The sequence below is a fragment of the Pongo pygmaeus genome, chromosome 2 (genome assembly GCF_028885625.2).
Source record: "Pongo pygmaeus isolate AG05252 chromosome 2, NHGRI_mPonPyg2-v2.0_pri, whole genome shotgun sequence".
Lineage (NCBI taxonomy): Eukaryota > Metazoa > Chordata > Mammalia > Primates > Hominidae > Pongo > Pongo pygmaeus.
Genome location: NC_085930.1, coordinates 8,051,594 through 8,058,909, shown reverse-complemented (window position 1 = coordinate 8,058,909; position 7,316 = coordinate 8,051,594). Strand labels below are relative to the sequence as shown.

Below are 7,316 nucleotides of genomic sequence, written 5' to 3'. Positions count from 1 at the left end.
AACCCTGGACCTACCCTGGGCCAGAGGGAAGCCTACTGTCCTGAAGGGTGGGTCCCAGGCCTGAAAACACTCACCAAAAGCTAATTGAAGAGCCCTCGGGCTTTAAGTGAACATCAGTGGTACTCTGGCAAAAGTCCCTGTGGGCCTGTGGTGGTGGTGTATATGGGGAGAGACTCCTTTCCCTGGGGGACGGGGAAGGAATAGTGGGAAGAACTTTGTCTGGTGGTTTCAGTGCCAGCTTAGCTGTTGCAGGTAGATCTGTAAGGTTTCTGACTCCAGGCCCTGGCTCCTGGACAACATCTCTGGACCTTCCTTGGGTCTGGGGGACCTTGTTTCCCCAAAGGAAAGGACAAAAGTCTGGATATCCTTCTCATATGCTGATTGCAGAGCCCTAAGGTATTGAAAAAATATAAGCAGTAGCCAGGTAGTAGTTACAATGGGTTTGGAGGAAGACACATTAATGGTCTGGCTTCAGGTTTGATGCTGCACAGTCCCAGTAATGGTGGTCACAGAGGTGTTTATGTCACATCTGACCCAGCACCAAGCAACTCAGCACAGAGGCAGAGAGAGAGAGAAAAAAAAAGAGAGAGAGAGAGAGGTTCCATTTGTTAGGGAGAAAGTAAGAGAAGATAACAAGAGTCTGCCAGGTAATCCAGATAATTCCTCCAGACCTTACCCAAGACCACCAATGCGGTACATCTATGAGTCTGAAAGAACCATATTACTGGGCTTGAGGTAGCTTCTCATGCAGATACGGCTGCAGTGAGCAAAAACTTAGATTCAACACCAAATCCTTTCAAATATCTGGAAAGCCTTCCCAAGATGGATGGGGACAAACAAGCCCAGGCTACAAAGGCTACAATAAATACCTAACGTGTCAATGCCCAGACATTGATGAACATCTACAAGCAACAAGATCATCAAGAAAACATGACCTCACCAAACTAAATAAGGCACCAAGAACCAATCCTAGAGAGACAGGGATATGTGACCTTTTAGACAGGGAATTCAAAATAGCTGTTTTGAAGAAACCCAAATATGTTCAAGATAACACAAAGAAGGAATTCAGAATCCTATCAGATAAATTTAACAAAGAAACTGAAATAATAAAAAAGAATCAATCAGAAATTCTGGAGTTAATAAATGCAATTGATGTACCTAAGAATTCGTCAGAGTCTCTTAATAGCAGGATTGATAGAGCAGAAAAAAGAACTAATGAGCTTGAAGACAGGCTATTTGAAAATATGGTCAGAGGAGATAAAAGAAAAAAGAATAAAAAACAATGAAGCATTACTACAAGATCTAGAAAAGAGCCTTGAGAAGCAGCTTCTCCATTCCTCCTTGTATCTCCACTGGGTTCAGGCCACCTGCCTCCACTCCTGCCTCCACCATGTCCATCAGGGTGACCCAGAAGTTCTACAAGGTGTTCACCTCTGGCCCCGGGCCTTCAGCAGTAACTCCTACACAGGTGGGCCTGGTGTCCACATCAGCTTCTCAAGCTTCTCCCGAGTGGGCAGCAGCTTCTGGGGTGGCCTGGGCGGAGGCTGTGATGGGGCCAGCAGCAAGGGAGGCATCACAGCTGTCACAGTCAACCAGAGCCTGCTGAGCCCCCTTAACCTGCAGGTGGACCCCAACATCCAGGCCATGTGCACCCAGGAGAAGGAGCAGATCAAGACCCTCAATAACAAGTTTGCCTCCTTCATTGACAGGGTATGGTTGCTGGAGCAGCAGAACAAGATGCTGGAGACCAAGTGGAGCCTTCTGCAGCAGCAGAAGATGACTCTGAGTAACATGGACAGCATGTTACAGAGCTACATCAACAACCTTCAGCGGCAGCTGGAGACTCTGGGTCAGGAGAAGCTGAAGCTGGAGGCGGAGCTTGGCAGCATGCAGGGGCTAGTGGAGGGCTTCAAGAACAAATATAAGGATAAGATCAATAAGCATACAGAGATGGAGAATGAATTTGTCCTCATCAAGAAGGTTGTAGATGATGCTTACATGAACAAGGTAGAGCTGGAGTCTCACCTGGAAGGGCTGACTGATGAGATCCACTTCCTCAGACAGCTGTATGAAGAGGAGATCTGGGAGCTGTCCTAGATCTTGGACACATCTGTGGTTCTTTCCATGGACAACAGCTGCTCTCTGGACATGGACAGCATCATCACTGAGGTCAAGGCCCAGTATGAAAAGATCGCCAACGCAGCCAGGCCAAGGCTGAGAGCATGTACCAGATCAAATATGAGGAGCTGTAGACGCTTGCTGGGAAGCATGAGGATGACCTGTGTCATACAAAGATGGAGATCTCTGAGATGAACTGGAACATCAGCTGGCTCCAGGCTGAGAGAGGGCCTCAAAGGCCAGAGGGCTTCCCTGGAGGCCACCATCACAGATGCTGAGCAGCATGGGGAGCTGGCTGTTAAGAATGCCAACACCAAGCTGTATGAGCTGGGGCCCACCCTGCAGTGGGCTGAGCAGGACATGGTGCAGCAGCTGCATGAGTGCCAGGAGCTGATGAAATCCAGCTGGCTCTGGACATTGAGATTGCCACCTACAGGAAGCTGCTGGAGGGCATGGAGAGCTGGCTGGAGTTGGGGATGCAGAACATGCAGAACATGAGTAACCATATGAAGACCACCAGTGGCTATGCAGGTGGGCTGAGCTCAGCCTATGGGGACCTCACAAGCCCCAGACTCAGCTCTGGCTTGGGCTCCAGCTTTCGCTCTGGCACAGGCTCCACCTCCTTCAGTTGCACCAGCTCCATCAGGGCCATGGTTGTGAAGAGGATCAAGACCCACAATGGGAAGCTCGTGTCCAAGTCCTCTGATGTCCTGCCCAAGTGAACAGCCATGGCAGCCCCTCCCAGGCTACACATCCTGTAGCTGTCCCAGAGCCCATGGGGGAGGCAGCTGTGCAGGGGAATGCAAGACCCACCTGAGGTTCAGCCCTAGCCTTCAGCCCACCTGCAGGGGCAGCTTACTGCCTATGGCACCCCCCTTGCCCATGACTCCAGCTACAAAACAATTTTTTCCCCAAAATAAAACCTCAGCTAGCTCTGCACACACACACACACACACACACACACACACACACACAAACACACAAAAGCCACAAAGGAGCAAATCTAAGAGTTATTGGCCTTAAAGAGGAGATAGAAAGAGATAAGGCTGGAAAATTTATTCAAAGAGATAATAACAGAACTTCCTAAACCTAGAGAAAGATATCAATATTCAAGTTCAAGAAGCTTATAGAATCCCAAGCAGATTTAACTCAAAGAAGACTATCTCATGACATTTAATAATCAAACTTCCAAAGGTCAAGGATAAAGAAAGAATCCTAAAAGCAGCAGGAGAAAAGAAACAACATAAAATCGAGTTCCAACATTCCTGGCACAGACTTTTTGGTGAAAATCTTATAGGAAAGGAGAGAGTGGCATCACATATTTAAAGTGTTGGAGGAAAAAGAACTTTTACCCAAGAATAGTATATCCAGTGTAAATACCATTCAAACATGAAGGATAAATACTTTCTCACACAAACAAAAGCTGAAGGATTTCATCAATACCAGTCCTACAAGAAATGCTAAATGGAGTTCTTCAATATGAAAGAAAAGGATGTTAATGAGCAATAAGAAATCATCTGAAGGTTAAAAATTTACTGGTAATAGTTAGCACACAGAAAATCACAGACTATTCTAACCTATAATTATGTTATATAAACTACTCATCTCTTAAGTAGACAAAAAGATGAACTAATCAAAACTAATAACTACAACAACTTCTCAAGACATAGTACAAAAAGACATAAATAGAAACAACAAAAAGTTAAAATGCAGGGAGAGTATGTTAAAGTGTCGATTTTCTATTGGTTTTCTTTTTGCTTGTTAGTTGTTTGTTTATGCAATCAGTATTAAGTTGTCATCAGTTTGAAATAATGGGCTATAAGATATTACCTGCGATACTCATGGTAACCTCAAATCTAAAAACATACAATGGATACAGAAAAACCAAAAAGCAAAAAAGTAAAATATATCACCAGAAAAAAATTACATTCTCTGAAAGGAAGACAGGAAGGAAGGAAAGAAGGAAAAGAAGACCACAAAACAATCAAAAAACAAATAACAAAATTGCAGGTCAAAAAACAAATAACAAAATTGCAGGAGTAAGGGATGAGTCCTTACCTATCAACAATAACATTAAATGTAAGTGGACTAAATTCTTCAATTGAAAGACATAGAGTGGATGAAGGGGGCGGGGGCGGGCAACAAGACCCAATGATCTGTTGCCTGCAAGAAAAACACTTCACCTGTAAAGACACACATGGACTGAAAATAAAGGCATGGTAAAAGATACTCCATGCAAATGGGAAATCAAAAAAGAGCAGGAATAGCTATACATATAACAGAAAAAAATAAATTTCAAGACAAAAGAACAGAGAAAGCCAAGGAAGGTTATTATATAATGATAAAGGATTTAATTCAGAATAAGAAAAACAATTTTAAATATATATACACCCAACACTGGGGCATACAGATATATAAAGGAAATACTAAAGAGCTAAAGAGAGAGACAGACCCTAATAAAATAATATTGAGACTTCCACACCCCACTTTCAGCATTTGACATAGCTTCTGATAGAAAATCAACCAAGAAACATTGGACTTACTCTGCACTATAGAACAAATGAACCTAATAGATATAATTCATCCAGTGGCTGCAGAATACACAGTATTCTTCTCCTCAGCATATGGCTCATTCTCAAAGAAAGACCATATGTTAGACAACAAAACAAGTCTTAAAACATTCCAAAAAAAAAAATAATAATGTTAAGTGTCTTCTCTGACCACAATGGAATAAAAGCAGGAATCAATAACAGGAGAAATTTTGTTAAGTATACAAACATATGGAAATTAAACTACATGCTTCAGAATGACCACTGGGTCAATGAAGAAGTTATAAGGAAACTGTAAAATTTCTTGAGACAAATGATAAGAGAAACATGACATACCAAAACCTATGAGATGCAGTAAAAGCCATACTAAGATGAAAGTATAGAGCTATAAGTACCTGCATCAAAAAAGAAGAAAAACATCAAATAAATAATTTAATGATGCATCTTAAAGAACTAGAAAGGCAAGAATAAACCAAACTCAAAATTAGTAGAAGAAAAGTAATAATAAAGAGCAGAGCAGAAACAAATGATATTGAAATGAAAAAAGCAATACAAAAGACCAATAAAATGAAAAGTTCTTTTTTTTAAAAGCCTAGCAAGATGGACAAAGCTTTAGCCAACTAAGAAAAAAAGAGATAAGACTATAATAAATAAATTTAGAGATTAAAATGGAGACACAACAATAGATGCAGCAAAAGTTCAAAGGATCATGAGAAGCCACTAGGAGCAACTATATGTCAAACACTGGAAAACTTGGGAGAAATGAATAAATTCCTGGACACATATAACCTACAAAGATGGAACCATGAAGAAATCCAAAACCTGAACAGAGAAATAACAAGTAATGAGATCAAAGCCATAATAAAAATTCTCCCAGCAAAGAAAAGCCCAGGACCATATGACTTTATTGTGGAGTTTCACTAAACATTTAAAGAAGAACTATTACCAATCCTACTCGGGATATTCTGAAAAAATAGAGGAAGAGGGAATACTTCTTAACTCATTCTATGAAGCAAGTATTACCATGACATCAAAACCAGACAAAGACACATTAAAAAAAAAACCTACAGGTTTTTATCCTTGATTAACATTGATGCAAAAATCCTCCACAAAATACTAGCAAACTAAATTCAGCAACAAATTAAAAAGATCATTCATCATGACCAAGTGGGATTTATCTGAAGGATGAAAGGATGGTTCAACATACACAAATTAATCAGTGTGATACATTTTATCAACAAAGGACCAAAACTATATGATAACTTCAACTGATGTGGAAAAATGTTTGAAAAAATTCAACATCCCTTTATGATAAAAGCCCTTAAAAAACTAGATATAGAAGAAATGTGCTTCAACATAATAAGCCACATATGATAGACCCACAGCTACTGTCATACTAAGTGGGGAAAAACTGAAAGCCTCTCCTCTAAAGGAAACCAAAATGAACACTTTTATCATTGTTATTCAACATAGTACTAGAAGTCATAGCTGGAGCAATCAGACAAAAGAAAAACATAAAGGCATCCAAATTGGAAAGGAAGAAATCAATTATCCTTGTTTGCATATTATATAATCTTTTATTTGAAAAAACCTAAAGACTCCACCAAAAAACTATTAGTACTAATAAACAAATTCAATAAAGTTGCAAGACACAAAATCAACCTACACAAATCAGTAGCACTTCTTTATGCCAACAGTGAATAATCTGAAAAAGAAATTAAAACATAATCCCACTTACAATAGCAAAAAATAAGATAAAATACCTAGGAATAAACTTAACCAAAGAAGTGAAAGATCTCTCTAATGGACACTATAAAATATTGATGCAAGAAATTGAAGAAGGCAACCATTAGTTAAAAAATATTTTGTATTAATGGATTCCATATTTATGGATTGGAAGAATCCATAAAATGCCCATACTATCCAAAGCAATCTACAGAGTCAATGCAATTCTTATCAAAATACAAATGACATTCTTCACAGAAATACAAAAAATAATCCTAAAGCTTATATGGAACCACAAAAGACCCAGAACAGCAAAAGCTATCCAGAGCAAAAAGAACAAAACTGGAGGTATCACATTACTTGACTTCAAGTTATACTATAGAGCTATAGTAACAAAAACAGCATGGTACTGGAGTTAAAAACAGACATATGGAGGAAAGAACAGAATAGAGAGCCTGGAGACAAATCCATACATCTACAGTGAACTCATTTTTGACAAAGGAACCAAGGACATACAATAGGGAAAGGACAGTTTCTTAAACAGAATGGTGCTGGGAAAACTGGATATCCATAAGCAGAAGAATGAAACTAGACCCCTGTCTCTTGTCATATACAAAAATCAAACCAAAATGTATTAAAGACTGAAATCTAAGACCTCAAACTATGAAACTACTACAAGAAAACATTAGGGAAACACTTCAGGTCATTGGACTGGGCAAAGATTACTTGAGTAAAATCTCACAGGCACAGGCAACCAAAGCAAAAACGGACAAATAGGATCACACCAAGTTAAAAACTTCCTGTACAGCAAAAGAAGCAGTCAATAAGGAATGGGAGCATTAAAGCAACCCATGGAATGGGAGAAAATATTTGCAAACTACTAATCTGATGATGGATTAATAACCAGAATATATAAGGAGCTCA

The 7,316-nt window shown here is 39.7% G+C and overlaps 1 pseudogene; it reads left to right on the top strand.

Annotated features, from left to right (window-relative positions):
- The first annotated feature begins 1,390 nt into the window (after nucleotides 1-1,390).
- LOC134739117 (keratin, type II cytoskeletal 8-like) lies at nucleotides 1,391-2,840 on the top strand (annotated as a pseudogene).
- Nucleotides 2,841-7,316: the final 4,476 nt, after the last annotated feature.